We start from the raw sequence: 17,536 nt of genomic DNA on the forward strand, positions 1-17,536 counted from the left end.
AGGCTGATGATGGGTAGAGGTGCCGACTTCTCCAAAGGCTGATGATGGTAGAGGTGCCGACTTCTCCAAAGGCTGATGATGGTAGAGGTGCCGACAACTTTTCTATTTAGGAGGCTGAGACAGGAGAGTAACTGCAGGGCTATAATGCTTCCCAAGACATTTTGGCTATAGAATAAGACTCTGCCTCCAAAGTAAAAAGAAAAACAAAGAAAATAAAACAGAACACATGAACAAAGCAGCATGTTTCAAGGGAAATTTGGTCTGAATCAAATGAAATAAATGCTATTTATTGAAATATTGGAGTAAGTGACAGAGGTATCCAGTGGGAAATTAACGCAGGTAAGTGAGGAAAAAGGATAAAAATTCAATAACTCGGGATTCTGATTTGTGAAAATAAGAAAATAAGATCAATTTAAATGTAAAGCAAGAAAACTAATAAATAGCAAAAAACCTCCACAAATCAGAAACAGGAAAAAATGGAAAAATAACTTATGAAACAAAACCTGTTCTTAAGAAGACTACATATACAAATAAATCCTTAGATGGGCTAAGTAAAAAGAAAAGTGAATTGTAAAGATCAAAAGTGATATTGATTCCATTAATATTTTAAAAAATAACAAAGTGATACATAAATCTATTGTACCCAAATATGACAACTCATATAAACTAAATTCATTTCTTAGGAGTCATTAAATTACAAAGCTAACTCAAAGTAGCACACAATCTGAATAGGCTGACTAGACTATTAAGACTTTGAGCAAATAATTAGCCAAAAGACACTTGTCACAAGTCATTTAATAATAAATGCAATAATTACTAATTATTCTGAGACTAATATTATTCTAATGCACATCCCACTCCACATAAAGCCGTTGCGAGAATGTCAAGGATACATTCGTTAACAACCATTAGCATAACAAACTCAATGATGCATAGAGAACACATTTGGACATATGGGATTTACTTCTACTTTAAGTATAGGATATTGAGTAACCATTAAAAATGATAACCATGTAATTCACCATGAAGGTAAATTTAGAAGAAATAGTTTTAAAAAGAGTATGGTATGATCTACCTTCTCATTGATAAAAATCTCTCAGTGAACTGGGAAGAGAAGAATTTCCACAATCTGATAAATGATGAATTTCAAAAGCATGCCAACCCTATCTCATTTGTTGTTGAGATACAGGTTATTGAGCCTCTAAGACTGAAAAGATGTAAGAGATTCCTTTCTCACCATTCTATAAATCCTTCCAGTTCTAGCTCTAGTTAGGGTCATAGGATAGAAAAATTAAATAAATAACTTATAAATAAACATTTCCTTATTTGCATTTATTTAAATGTCAGAATAGATAATTATATTCTATCTAGTTATTTGGTCTGTGTCTGTCTATCTGTGTCTCTGTCTCTGTCTCTGCCTCTCTCTCTCTCTCTCTCTCTCTCTCTCTCTCTCTCTCTCTCTCTGTGTGTGTGTGTGTGTGTGTGTGTGTGTGTGTGTGTGTGTGTATACCAGTACAGGTATGTGGAGGTCATAGAACAACTTTTAGAACTCAGTTTTCTCTCAAGGTACAAAGTCCAAGAATGGACTAAGGGATGGCTAAAATCATAGAAGACAAACATACAAAATTACTTTCCTATGTATTAGAGATGAGCAACTAGAATATGAAAGGAACATCAACACTATTAAAATAACACTCCACAAAATTAAACACTTAGATAAAAGTCTACCAAAATATTTATTGATTCTACATGTTGATAATTACACAACTGGTGAACAACTTCAAAGAATTTATTCATTAACGACTGAAAGATTTAATACTGTTAAGATGTCAATTCTCTTCCTTTGATCTTTAGATTCTTACAATCCCTCTCAAAATATCAAGTTACTTGTATTCATGACACACTGACTGTATAGTTAATAAGACTAATGATCTAGGACAGAGAGAACAATGTAGATGTTTATCTACTTACAATAGAGTTATTAGCTGTGAATTTATTTTAATTGAAAAACAATTGAGCAAAAAAGAAAATGCACTGAACATATACAACCCAATCATTTATGCTTAGGAAAACAACACAAGACAGGGCATGTCTGCCCAAGCCCATATTTCCATGGCTTACAGAAAAATACTGTTCACTGTCACTTCCCTGTGTCACATGCAATTGGCAGACCTAAAAAGAACAAAATTTGATATATAGCATTCATCTATTTAACTCATATCACTTTTGTACCATTAAAGAGTAGAGAAAAAATATATCATAAACAGAACCATTGTGAGTTGGCCAGCAATTGTGTTGAAGCAAAATAATGATTTCAAAAGATCATATCACTTGACGTCAAGACTTAGTATAAAAACCACAATGAGGAAGACAGCATGGTGCTGGTTAGAGAGTGAGTGTATAGATCAGTGGAAAAGAATAGAGAGCCCAGAAATAGATTCACACAAAAATAGCCAACTAATCTTTGACAAAGGAAGAAAGGCAAATCACTGGAGACAGCACTGTCTTTTCAGTAACTTGTTCACACAATCTGATGTGCATGTACCAAAGAAAAATCTAGACACAGACCTTACAGCTATCACAGAATTAAATGTAAGTAGATCATATACCTAACTATAAAAGAAGAAAACTACAAGTCTAGAAGAAATAACAGGAGGCAATGTAGGTGACCTTGAGTTTGCTGATAACGTTTTACAGTGAATCCCAGAACAAGATACAGAATAGAAAATGTGGTACCAGACTGGGGAATGCTGGCCTGGGAAAAACAACCATGAGATTAAAGGACAGGCCTCACACAGAACCTAAGTCTACAATTTTGTAGGTTTATTTTTTAATTGTTAAATAATAGCTATAGTTCTTTATTTCATCAACAGATTTTTTTTTAAAAAAATTGCTTTAAAAGTATATTCTTTGGTAGCTAGATGTGATCTATTAATCAACATAATAAAAATCTAAAGGTAAGTTATTTGGGAGTTGAGATGGCACCTGGATATTTTCTTCTGTCTGACTTAACCCTTAATTACATAAGAAGATTTTGCTAAGGGCTAAATTCTTTTAAAATGTGTTCTTTTTACATCCTTCTGATTCATAGATTCAATATAACACTGATACTGATTTTAAGATAATTCTACTTAACAATTTATTGGGAATACACAAAAAGTAGCCACCATAGTTTTCCTATAAGAAAAAGAATGGAGCCAGTTGAAAACTTTAGTGTTCAAAATGATTAAGAGTAAAATTTGGCTCAGGAAAAGACAAACAGGGATCAGGAATGACTACACACATGAGAAATAGGTCTGGAAACTTATTATAGCTACTTATTATATAATATAATTGGAATTTCAAGTGATGGATAAGATAATTAATTCAATAAATTGTGTTTGGATAAATTGTGGAGTTATGTTAGAATCCTATCTAACATCATATTAAGTATAGATGTATTACTATGTAATTTCAGTGAAATAAATCTACACAAATATTAAAGCAGAGATATAATTTTAGCAGAAGTATAATTTTAGGTTGTTGAAGGAATTTCATATTTTGACAGTAGGCTGAGAAATCATAATGTAAAATACTGATAGATTTTTATTACCTTAAAAAACTAATATATTTCTTTTAATATAAAATGACTTTGAGCAAATTAAAATGCAAATGACAAAGTGAAAAATATTTCAAATAAGGAGGGATTCATTTCAGAAAAAGAGATAATGCAACATAATCATGGATATATTTTTAAAAAAACAGGACTCTTGTAGAAAAACATTGAAAGAATTTGTTCAGATGATTAACTATCAATCACTATTAAACTCACAATAATAATTTGTCCTTTACAGTAGCTTTAAAAGTACAAGTTTGAAAAATCAATTCATTCCCTATTCAGCTCTTGCCCAGGTACAGTTATAACTAGGGGCAGCTATCAGCAGAAATGATGCCAAGTGTCACACATTGGTTAGAATTACAGGCCATTTCCTGCTCTGCACAAGGCAGTTGGTGGCATCACACCCTTAAACATTCATGTGCTCTTCAAGCTAAAAAGTCCAATCGTAAACTTACTTCATTAAGTCATGGAGAAGAACCCTCTTTGAAGGACTATTTAAAATAATGACCACTAGGAGATCCCTAAAGGTAATAGTGACTGCCACATAGATGAAATGCATTAAGATAGTAATGGCTCTGAAGCATTATGTTGTAAAACTCTCCTTGTTGGTACAAAGCAAACCTTTGAGTCTTTGCATGGCTATGCGAGAAAATGAAATGAAAAGAGTTACAGAGTGGGTTAGGGTGCACTCAAAGCAGCCTGAGTTCAATCCCTGGGACCCACAGGGTGGAAGGAGAGACCCAACTCCCTAAAGCTGTCCTTTGCCCTCCTTACATTGCCATGACACATGCCCGTATTTTAAAAAGAAATGACTAAAACCAATGTGATAAATTAGTGTATTTCTAATAATAATGCAATTGGCTTGGATCTATCTTTACTTTTTTCTTGTTTTTTTTTTTTCTGGTTATGTGCTAATTATTTTTATCTCTTAAATTTAATAATAAATACAATCATCAGGAAAAAATTTATAATTACAAACCAACCCTTCTTAGAGATATTTTTTGATTCTTTCCCTTTTTTTCTTTTTGGTGTTGTTTATTTGTTTATGTTTCTTTATTTCTTTTTTTATGTTAGGGTTTCTCTGTGTAGACCTGGGTGTCCTGAAACTTGCTCTCTAGATCAGGCCTGGCTTTGAACCCACAGATCTGCCTGCCTCTGCCTCTCAAGTGACTGTGAGAGATATTAACTGAAATAAATGTCCCTGGTAATCCTGAGTATTCTATTGCATGTTTTTGCAGTTCTGTGTGAGCATCCATAACTGGTACCCAACCATCTTTCTGTGCCATGCTCAGATCTGATTTAACTGGCTGAGAAGCTAGAAAATCATCTCTAATGGCATTCACATTGAAAATCTTCCAGGGCTACCAACAGTCAGATGCCAGAGAAGTTTACGACAAGCACTGGGACACTTGGAATAGGGCCAGTGTCTATCTTCTTCCAGGGTAGTGTTGGCTCTCAATGCCTGGCTAGTATCTGGTGCACAGGTCTTTTAAACCTGCCATCCCCGTATGTGCCTGTTGCCTTTGGTATGGATTTCAGTCCCTACTCATATTTCTAACATACTATGAGATCAATATAAATCACAAACACATTCTGGGGGAATCAAAACATCAGTAATAGTCCCAAATTTGAAGGTTTTTGACAGTACTCGCTGTCCTCTTCTGACACCCAAACTCCCTGGACTCTGGCTTTTCTTGATTCTCAGAGTTTGTGATTCATCCTACTGGCCCCTCAGGACACGGTGGATGGAAGAAGAGAGAATGGCAGGTAATTGAGCAGGAAGGAAACTGGCTGAAGGGGCATCGTCGTGTTATTTATAACTCAGCTTGATGCTGTGGGACACTGACTGACAGGGTTTCTAGTGAATGATGGGAATGGAAATAAAATCCCCAAGCCCAATGGGGCTCTGGGATGCTTCCGGATATCTCATCAACTGTAGAGAGCTAGAAGAAAACAATTTTGTAAGAAAATATTGGTGAAGTAACCTCTACAACAGACGACACAGTCCCCTGTGCCCCACCCACTTTCTACAACATTTTCTGGCACGTAGAAAAATGTCCTGAGTTAAATTACTATGGCCATAAAAATCATACTTATGCACATGAAGTAACAATCATGAAAATCAGGAGGAATGAGATACGAAAAAGCATATATTATTTGAATTATTCAAATAATTATTGCAATGTAATAGGACAATTCAAAAAGTCCTCTTTAGGGTCAATATAAGCAATGTGATTAGTTTTCTTTACTGAAAGAAGAGAGCAAATTGGTGAGGTTGGCAAATTAAAATAAGATTATACATATTAAATTTTGATTTTTAAAAAGCTGAACAAAATCAGGAAATAAAACTAATACAAGAACAAACACAGCACAAAGAGGAAGATGACGTTGGGGGACAAATAAATGTGGGGGGATATGGTCAGGGATACAGTGTCAAACTAAGAAGTTATACACAGCATGATGAGAGAGGCTGAAGTGGAAAAGAGAAGAAAAAGGAACAAGAAAAGTATTCTTCAGGACAAGACCTGAGTAAACAGAAAAGCAATCACACAGACATTCAAATTCTGGAAGGTTTTTCTGTTCTGGACATTTTTATGCACAGATTTAAGAAGCGTATCATATCCTAATAGTAACTAACACATCAAGTCAATGTATGTGTATTATATGTAAAATAATCTGAAAGGCTCCTGGCATGTTCACTTTACCATTTTCTGGGAATTTTTTTCAAAATTATGAGTTTTAAAGATCTAGAAATCAATAGGACACCGACAAAATGTAGGAACTCCGTGTTCACAGATAGTTAGGTCCTAACAAGAGTTTTATTTCCTTCCTATGTACACAAGTTACTGCTTTCAGTTTTCAAGTCCATAGTCTCCCCCAGCTAGGACGGTGTGTGTCAAGTCACTTAAGTCCCTTGTTGATCAGGTAAAGCAATATGTGAGACAATACACAGTAGGGAATTCATGGAAAACCCAACTTCCAGCCTTAGTGCAGCTAAAGGTTTAGAAGAACAAAGAGAGTCTGAGAATCAAAAGGAATTGGAAACAATTTAAAAAAATAACTTGAGGAGTGAAGAAAACTAGAAATAGTTATATCAATTAAGGGTCTTCACATTAATGTTTAAAAGTAGTGCAATGGGTCAGATTCAAGGCTTTGAGCATTTCAGGCAACTGTTCTGCCAGTGACCAAAACTCAGCCTTCAAATTTTAACAGGCAGGCTCATTCACTAGAAAGCCTGTCAGCTGAATTAAATTATTAATTTTAATACTATTTAAAATGTATCTTTTCCTTGATAACCAATATACTGCTATCTCCACCATCACATGGGGTTTTTGATACAAGGTTATGCTTTTCAGTAAACTTGAATATACTACTAAAGTAAGATACTAATGATTAGCATGTTGGAAACATTCAAGGGTTGCTTTCTTTATTGTGCTTTTAGGCTATTTTCATACATCAACAGATGAACTGTTTCTTACAGCTTGTTAGGAAAGGAAAGAGTGTCAGAGCAAATGGAATTGAAAGATACAAAGACGACACCTGTATCATTTACTTGAACTATGTGAAAATGATTAATTGCATTAAGGGTTCAATCTCTACTAAAATATTTAATCCTGAGTTGGTCTCATTTCTTCCTGCTCTACTTGACTTAAAGATTAAATGCTTTAATCAGAACTCTATTGGAGACTGAAGGTTATGAATGTAACTGCCATGTAGAACCCAACTCAGTAGAAGTAATATTTTGAGCTTCTGCTGTATAGTTACAGAATCATGTATTTTTAAGTAAAACACAGGATTCCTTTGTTGGCTGGATAGACAAGAAGACAGTAATGTAACAACTAGTCCATAAAGGTATTGACACTCAAAAAATTCCCACACATACCAGATTATATTTTAGAGAGAAAATAAAATTTAATGTGGAAAATGAGTAAGGATTCGGATACTTCCTTGGTTAGTCCCTTGTTCATCCAGCATTTGAGAACATTCTTGTGGTTACTTGAGGACACAACATAACACACTATCCTTTAAGAAAGAGACTGAGACAAAAATTAGAGTGTGTTATACCCTATGAGACAGGCAGAGCTGTGGAGGGCAAAATGCCCAACATGTCGACCATTATCAGGAATATAACTTAAAGATGGAGAGATACATAGACACTATTTCCATCAGTGTCTTTCTGAATTAAAGTCTGCATTATGATTGCAGGATTGCCAAGTAAGTCCTATAAATCTGAAAGAATTCTAAGTGGCATGCTCCCTTCCAGTCTGAGGCTCTGTGGGCTGATATTTGAATACCTTTCTCATTTGAGAAAGATTGTCAAATTGGTGTGATATAGCAAGATAATGCCCATCTATAGACCTTGACATTTAAGTCTTGAGCACATCAAATCTCCAAGACCTGTTGGTTCTGTTTTCGAATTTTAACCTCAAGAGTTTGGTCCAAGTATGTGGGCAGTCAAAGGTTATGACCATGGTACGTATGAAAGCTTGTGTTATTCAATCTATGTGCTCATGGTAAGGCATTTCAACCATGGTTGAGATAAGTTAATTCAAAGTTTATTCTAAGTTCACTGTGATCCACCTGAGGGTTCTGATATGCTCTTCTCCCCCCTGCAAACTGAACAAAGTCAGCATTTCCTTATTTGAATCGATCTCAGGTTTTGTTGGGCTTAGGCACTCATGGCAGCTTGAAGCTCATGCTGGAAGACAGTAACTCTACAAACTGAGTTGAGTCTCTTCTCAATCTAGCTTCTCACAAATTCTAGATAAGTACTCTACCATTCAGCTACACCCTCAGGAACAAATCTCAGTTACCCACTTCTCTCTCTCTCTCTCTCTCTCTCTCTCTCTCTCTCTCTCTCTCTCTCTCTCTCTCTCTCTCTGTGTGTGTGTGTGTGTGTTCTTGAGTACAGGGCTCATGGGGTTCAGATTCCCTGAAGATGGAGTCATTAGCAGTTGTAATCCCTATGTCGGTGCTGGGAACCAAACTCCAGTCACCTGCAAGAGGAATACAAGGTCCTCGCTGCTGAGGAAATCTCTCTAGTTGCCTAGCTATTGTTAAAGAAAGTTAAAACTACTTACAAATGAAATAAAATTAGAATGATGTACAGAGCTGATATGGTTAACATGAAAATCTTGGTTTGGATGCAGGTATTTTTTGAGTCATTGTTTTTCTCAGTATAAGAGAACTATGCTATTTATAAAGAATTTAAGCAACACAGAGGTGGCGAAAAGGAAGGTTACAGAAACCATTGCAGATTTGATCACTCAGAAATGACCTTTACTAACATCTAGTCTCTGTCATCTTTAAATATATATATATATATATATATATATATATATATATATATATATATAGATAGATAGATAGATAGATAGATAGATAGATAAATGGAGAGATAGAAATGCTTTATTAGAGTTACATCATATTGCTAAAGCCTTTAAAATGATTACTGTAAATTTTACCTTTAGGCCTTTGTAGAAAGAAAAGAAAATGAAGGAATTGTCCAACTTTAAAGATAAGTGACTCCACCCCAAGAGGTAAAATGCTCTAAAAATGTTCTCTCAGCTTTGGGAAGGAAAGCAAACTTAAGAGCTGTAATCCGAAGGTACAAATGGCATTGCTAAATGTGATGCAGCTGGGCTCGGTGAGGGTGATGTGTAACTGCCATTGCAGCATTCGGAAGTGGACGCAGGAGGATCAGAAATTCAGTGGCATCCCTAGATAAGCAAGGAGTTAAAAGTCAGCCTCTCACAAAACCAAACATGTGAACAAGCAAATGCTAATGCCAGACAGACAGACCTGCAGACATGCCTCCTCGTCCAGGAGTCCATTTTCCTTCCCAAATTTGTGACTCCTATTTCTTTAGTTGTTGCTATGTGAGTGTGTGTGTGTGTGTGTGTGTGTGTGTGTGTGTGTGTGAGTGTGTATTCCCAAACACACAAATACACTGTGCTCAGCACCTCTCACTTGAATGCATGTTCTCAGGGCTGACCCTCGAGCATTGAATAACCAATTGGTGAGCTCCTCTCTGGAGAAGTCTATCTCTCCCTCAGCTACTTGTAGGTTTTGTCTATGGTTCAGGCCTCAGGACTCTCCTCATGAGGGTTAGGTCTAATGGTGCCTTCCTTGCCTTTTGTCATTTGCCACTAAATGCACACTACTAGCTGACCCTCGAGGATCCAGGACTCACCTGCCTCTGTTTCCCACCTGCCCGCAGGAGCCTTGGGATCACAGATGAATGCTACATCACTGTTGTCTGTGTGGGTTCTGGGGACTTTGAATTCAAGTTCTCCTGCTTGCTCAATGAGCCATTTACCACTGAGAAGCCACTCAGATTCTGATTTTAATTAGTGGCTTCCTTGTATTTATGTGCAATGAGTTCATGTTCAAAATCTATTCAGTGGTCTTGTCCCATATGATTGAATAGCATTAATCCTTTACATATATCCAGTGTTTATCATTTTTTGAACTAGTAGGAATTATCAGCTACACACATCCAAATTACATAAGTTTGACATGATTTTCACATGTGCCCTTAGCAGTACTGTTGTTGTAGGTATGTGCCTATGGTTCATATATACTTTTTTTTTTTTTTTTCGAGACAGGGTTTCTCTGTATAGCCCTGGCTTTCCTGGAACTCACTTTGTAGACCAGATTGGCTTCGAACTCAGAAATCTGCCTGCCTCTGCCTCCCGAGTGCTGGGATTAAAGTCGTGCGCCACCATGCCCGGCTTATATACTTTTTTTTTTTCAGTTGTCTTAAATTTTTTTCCTTGGACTTTGTACTATTTCTAGAAAAGTTTAAACCCTTAATCTTTTTCTGGAGTTGAATACTATTTTAGATTTTATTTGTCCCAGAATCCGGGTGCTCAGGAGAGGGCTTCTTGGTGGTAAAGGACTTGTTGCACAAGCAGGAGAACCTAAATTCAAATACACATTAAGCATTAATTAAACATATTGTAGCATACTTACAATGAAAGTTCACTTACAAGAAGGGAAAGGACAATGCAAATTATCAGAAGTGGACACTAAATCAGAGTACAAATGGCCAGTGCCTAAAACTTCTCTTTCCTGCAAGATCATTCCTGTTCTAACATTCAAGGTCAAAATTCAATTTTGTACATTTAAAACTTGAAGTATGCAGAATAGCTCAGAAATTTTTTTTTGTAATCTGGCTTTTCTCAGCAAGCATTTTGTTTGCATTCATATTGATGAAAATAATTTATCATTTATTTATGGTCATTATTATACAGTGCAAAAGTGAAGTTATATTAGTTTCTGTCAATAGATAGCTCTATAACATTTAATGTTTGGTTGTTTGTGATATTTTTCAAAATATTCTTTTTTTCTTATATATGCATGTGTTGTGCATATATGTGTGCACATGCATGCTTACGGTTAAGGCTAAGAATCTTCCTTTATTGCTCTTGTATCTTTTTCTATGACTCACGATCTCATTCAAACCCTGCCCTTACCTCCTAAGGCTGGACTTATGAGTGAGTCAGGACCCCCACTCTAAGTTTACATAGGTTCTGGTGATCCAAACTCTGATCCTGTTGCTCACCTGGCAAAGCTTTAACTGCTAAGCCATTTCTCAAACCCTGGTCTAGAAACACTTTGTAAATGTCCTTTATATGTATGTGTTTGTTGCATGTATGTAGAGGAAGAAGGGCATAGTCATTGGACATAGATATATTGAAGTTTCATAAATACAGACACACAGCTCACCAAGAGACTTAGGAAGCATCTCCTCCCACCCATGCTTAGCATTCTTGTTGCCCCACAGCATCTCAGAGGTAAGTCTGGTATTGTTTGAATGGTTTCCAATATCTACATGTAATGCCTTGGGATTTTTCTCTGACTTCTCTGCTGTCTGCCATGGAAGGCCTTTTACATCATTTAACCACCATTTGGATGTACTCTGAGGAAAAGTCCTGCTTTCTACTCTTGCCTATTTTGTATTTTGCTAGCTCGTTGGCTTTTAAATTTTGGCATAAGAGTTCTTCTATATGCTGGGTGTGAGACATTTGCCATTTGCTATCATTGCTGTTATTAGACACTTATTCAGCCAGGTTTGTTTGTATGCAGCCCAGACTAGCCTCAAAGTCTTTTACAGTAGAGGATGACCCGGACTTTCTGATCCTCTGATTCTACTTCCTGTCTGTTTGGATTACAGACATGCTTTTGGGTGCTAGGAATGGAGACCAATGATTGAGTATGTGAGACTAGCAAGCTACCCAGTGACCTACACCCCCAGCTCCTCAACCAGCTTTGACTGGAAAGACTGCTCTGCATTGTGAGCTCCCTGGATATTCAATCAGCTCCAACAAAATGTAGACTTGGTTTTAGCCCATTTTGTTCTAGCTCATGAATCTGTTTTCCTTTCCTTGTACCTATTATTTTTTCTATTCTAAGTATTTCTATTGCACTTTAAAGCAAAAATCCTCTTGACTTGTTGCTCTGTGAGAACAACTTAGAATCTGTTTGAATTTACATTTCCATTAAAACTATTGACCAGATCATAGGCTACCAAAATACATCTGCCAGTAATGTTTTGGTTGACATTTCATCCCACGCTCCCTCCCCTAATTGTATCGAAGTATACCCTTCCAAGCACAAAAATGCAAAACTCACAAATGTAGAGCTGTTAGTATTTTCGAGAGGGACTAATTCGTATGTCCTTGGGAGATGTACCATTGCCAAAGAAAATGCCTCATGAACCTTTCTTCACTGTGCTTCCATACAAAGGCAGTCCTAGAGCGAGCTAATTCACTGGTGTTTCATCTCCATCTTTATGGAGGACATTGTGGAGAATGTAGCCTTTCTAACCCAGCAATGTATCCATAAAATCCATCTGCCAGGTCATCAGGACTTTCACTCAGCATCACCAGATCTTATTTTTACATTCTACTTTTTAACATGGTGAAGAATGTTCTGCTCAAGAAGTCCCACAAGCAGTGCTACTGTGAACATTCTCACATCTGACAAAAATGTGAACCAATTTCCTTAGAGTACATGTCAAGGCCTATAGGCTTGGCATTATGTTCAACAAGGACAGAACATAAAAGTAAACTATTTTTTCCATGTAAGTGTCTCTGTGAGCTCCAGGTTCAGTGAGAGACCTTGTCTCAAAGGGATAGGTAGAGGCTGAAAGAGGAAGGAATAGGATAGTCTCTTCTTGCATCTGCATGTTTGCACTTGGGCATCTGAACCCACTTACACCCATGTGTCCACGGTCATAGCCAAATACACGTAAAATAAATCACTTTACAAAAGATTGTGTTATGAAAAAGTTTGTGTGGACAAAAGTTATATATTGTTAGAAATCTCAATTTGTATTTTTATCATTTAGTTATTTCTTTTGATGAATAGGAATCTAACATTTAATATATTAGTGATTTATACACAATCATGAGGAGATCTTGTCTTATCTCAAGGTTAAGAAGATTTTATTAAAAGGATAATTAAAAAGCAAATTTAGGTTATTCAACAAAAGATTCCTATGGAATCTTTGGAGTTCTGCTTTTATTTATGTTTTATTATATTTCAAACTATAAATTCCATCTAGTGTTGACTTTCTGTGTGATGTGACAGGGGACATGACTGAAGTAATTTTTTCAATTATGTGAAATACACTGAAACTTTCCAAGAGTTCAGCAACCTATTCAATGTGCTCATCTGTATCTAACATGAGTTGAGTGTAGAGAGAATTCATTTTGTTTTATTTCTCATTTCAAGATTCTGTTCCATTGTCCTAAAATTAAGATTATTGTAAAAAGATTATCAATTAAGCAGAATATGTTTAATCACTGTATTTATTATGCTTGCTCACTACCTCTAATCTTGATTCTGTTTTGAAGGTTCTGCTCATCAGTTAGACATCCTCATTTGATGTAGGGATGAGTCAGGCCTGAGGAGGGGGCAGTGGTTCTTTACTTGTACTTGCAGTCAGTTTGTTAAATGCTATTGGGAAAACATTCATTTACTTATTTATTTACAATTCTGAGAAACATCATATGAGTATATGAAGAGTATAACTTTCAGTGCAGTAAAAATTGTTAAAAAAATTTTTCGACAGTAAGTTGTGCCACATACTCTATTTATCCCTGGGCTAGATTTTCTATTTTGTTTAAATTAATAAATAATTCTACTTCTGTCTGTGGAGTATATGAATCTGTTTTTTTCTGTCTCTGTGATTATGTCTGTCATGGGAATTGGTGGCCCTAGAAATTAAACTCATCCTTTCAGTTTTCTTTGTCCTGGAGTTCCTTTGAGTTACTATGAAATTGATGAAATATTCCTAGTCACATTTTGGGGGCCTAAAGTTGGCATTTTATTTCGATAGCTGGATGTCTCAAGAAACATCAAGAAGTGAGAAGAAAACTTTACAGGAATGGCTTCTCTCCTTTCACCATGTGGATTCCAGAAGGATTGAACTCAGGTTGACAGGAATAGCCATCAAAGAAGCCTTCAATAACTGAGCCATCTCCCCATCCCAAAAAACACTTCTGTAAGTGGTTCATTGAGGAGATTTTGGCAGGTTCATTCTTCTTTCAATGAGGCTAAAATTATCTATGATACAGTGTGTCCAACATGGAGCTGTAGATATATTCACACATATACAGCCCCATATATAGGCACACAATCGTACACACACACACACACACACACACACACACACACACACACACACACACTACAAAAGCGAGTGCCCAGTGCCTGTAACAGCTAGTGAGAGAAAAAGAGAACAGGAATTATCCATTTTAGTTTATTTCTATTTCAGGTATATTTGTGGACAAAGGAGACATGGGAAGAACAATTCTTTCTTCCATTCTGTTTTATTTGATTCCAGTTTACCCAGGTGACAGCCATGAGCAGGCTTCCCACATATCCTGAGACTTGGAATCAGGAAAATCCAAGAAGCACCATTCTTGTCTGACCATGTCACTGCCTTTTTCTCCTTACTCTACTGGTTGGTTTTATTGATAAATGTTCTTTCTCATCTTTAAATGTCTTTGAGCTTAGGCATCTTGACAGGGTGGCAAGCTATCTTTTCACTGATGGTTAAGAATGTTAGCAGGTCCCAGGCCCAGAATGAAGGAGAAAGGGAGAAGGGCTTTGGTTATGCTTTGCTTTTTGTTTTAATGGAGGAAGCAATTTCAAAGTTTGTGCTATTTGAAGTGTCCAGCTGTTCTTCATGATTACTTTTTTTTTTATCCATACACTTTTATAAAAAGTAAAGCTAAGCTTGTTGTTAAAGCACTGTGCAGTTCAGCAGCGTCAGCACAATTCCTGGGATATTCGCCATGGGGACCGGAAAAAAAATTAAGTTAACTCAAATCTCAACCTTTATTTTCTTTCTTTAAAGAGATGGATTCAGTCCCGAATCAATTCCCTTATCTAAAACCCAGATCCAAATTGGATGGGGACATTTAGAACGATGTCTGAAGTTGTCACCATCAGATGGAGGGTGATGATGGCAAGAGTAAAGGAGTCTTCTGGGTACCACTTTGTGTGAATACGCTTCTTTGTGGCTGTACTGTATGGTGGGAGATGTCATGGGTGGTCTGTCTTCATGACATGGGCCATCTGTGGGGACTAGTTTACCCGTCAGTCAAGTAGCAGGTATTGATGGGTGCCTGCTGTGGGTTGAGAATACTGTCTATTCTTAGGTTGGATGCTCTGCTGGCTCCTGAGACTTCTTCACATAAAAAGAGTGACATTTGGTATATGTATACGAAATTTGGGGTTGTTTCAGAATTTTTTTATACTTTAAACATATCTGAGGATGGCTACCAAAATTGTAATCTTATATCCTTACAAAAATAATAAAAATAACATAAACCCTATTAGAAATTTTAACTAGCATTTAAAATTTTTCTCTTAACTAAAACTATACAATGAAATATATTTTTAAAAAATTCCTTTCTAGTAGCCTCAGCATATAAATGTAATATGCAAGTGTGTTACATGCATGCCTTATTATATGTAACATAACTCTATTATATATAATGCATATGAGCATATAGTATATAACACATAGGAATATATTATATACAAAATACACATCATATACAATGTAACTGTCCTAGTGTGCTTCTTTGTTACATATTACAACACTGACCAAAAGTAACTTGAAGGAAGGGAGTATATTTGACTAATGAGTTACCTTCTATAAGCTGGAGCAGGAACCTGGAGGCAGGAACCGAAGCAAAGGCCTCGGACAAAGTCTGCTTATTAACTCAGTTCTCCTGGGTTACTCAGCTATGTTTCTTATCCAGCCCAGGACCACGTGCCCAAGAAAGGTACCATCTGCTGAAGACTAGGCCTTTGCCAATCAATCAGCAGTCAAGAAAATATTCCACACACATGACCTCAATTGATATTCCTCTTTTTCCCATGTATTTCTACACTTGTGTGGAGTTGACAAAAATCAACAATGACAACCACATTTGTTGTGGTGGAAATTCAAGCCAAGACAATGTTCACATTGCCCAGTCTGCTTTCAAACTCAGGATCTTCCTGTATCAATCTCTTAACTTAGGTGACAGATTTTCACCACAACATCCAGGCAAACCACATTTGATAAGCTTATGAAAGACTTTTATGGATTAATGATGAAATTTTTGAGTCCAGTTTTCAATATCCTTCTATATACTCTCAAATATTTTTCTATGTAAACTAATGTGGCTATATTTTTTTGTTCATGGGCTTGTCGTTTATGTTCTATATGATGCTTGAAACCCAAACTGTTGTGTAATTAGTTTTGAGTTATGTCGTGCTCTACAATATCAAACTCAATCCAACATATTATAATTCTTCTTCGTTTGATGAATTTTGGGGTCACACTGGGGTCACCATGTGATTTATTTTTGCACTTGCCATTAGACTGTGACTGGTCTTGTGTACTTCAAAGTCGGTGTTGGACTGGGCAGTTTCCTTGTGAGGTCTGTAGGTCATACTGAGCATAGTAGCTAGAGGCACAGCTATACAGCCTTCCGTTGCCCCTGTGTGCCTCTTGCTTTCCTTCAAGTTTCTCACAGCAAAAGGGCTGTATGTCCAGAAAGAACAAACAGGACTATTAGGTGAGAAAGGAGAAGATGAGTTTAACTCTGGGCTAGGAAGTGACAAGATGGTCACTTCTGTAACCACCAGAGCATCCCAGTGTTCCCTAGGAGTAGACATAGATGCCGTATCCTCATGGAGTCCAGGTATCTGTGGTCAGCACTAATCCAGAATGTGGCTCTGGAGCAGGTGAACCTAAAGTTGTCTATGCTGCTCCCTTTGCAGGCAGTCAATAGGCAAATAATCCCTAATCAAAAGGTTGACTGCAACTGTAGACCCCAAGTTTAAGGTGACTACTGGAAGCGATGATCACTGATATTTCTTGTGATTTAACCAGTTTTTAATTCTACTACTGTGCCATTTGCAAGTCAATTTGAACCAATTTTCTGGGTCAAATTTCATGACACATTTTAACAGGCATTTTACTGCTGCCAAAGTGCAGAGTGTGCGCCATGTTCCTTGTTCTCTACACAAGCAGCGCTTTTAAGGGGACAATGGTAATTTGTTTTTAATTCAAACAATTACATACGGTTGCTCTGAGCCCTCCTTGGTTGCTTTCACACAGAAAATAATTTTAATCCATTAAGAGGCATCCGCGACTGTTTCATTTTCACCATGTAGATTCCACTGAAGTCATCTTTCTTTTAAAACATGGCAGGGATTTAAATGCAGCTTGCCTTATTGAGAAAAACACAGCTCACGTATGGGCTATAGTTGTGCAGATTGAATGTCATGGCATTTTCCAGTATCAGTAACCCAAGGAATTCACTTTCTAATTATAAATAAAGTATTCTTCTTTATAAAGGGCGTATGTATATGTATGGGTATATATATATATATATATATATATATATATATATATATATATAT

The sequence above is a fragment of the Mus pahari genome, chromosome 10 (genome assembly GCF_900095145.1).
Source record: "Mus pahari chromosome 10, PAHARI_EIJ_v1.1, whole genome shotgun sequence".
NCBI classification, from domain to species: domain Eukaryota; kingdom Metazoa; phylum Chordata; class Mammalia; order Rodentia; family Muridae; genus Mus; species Mus pahari.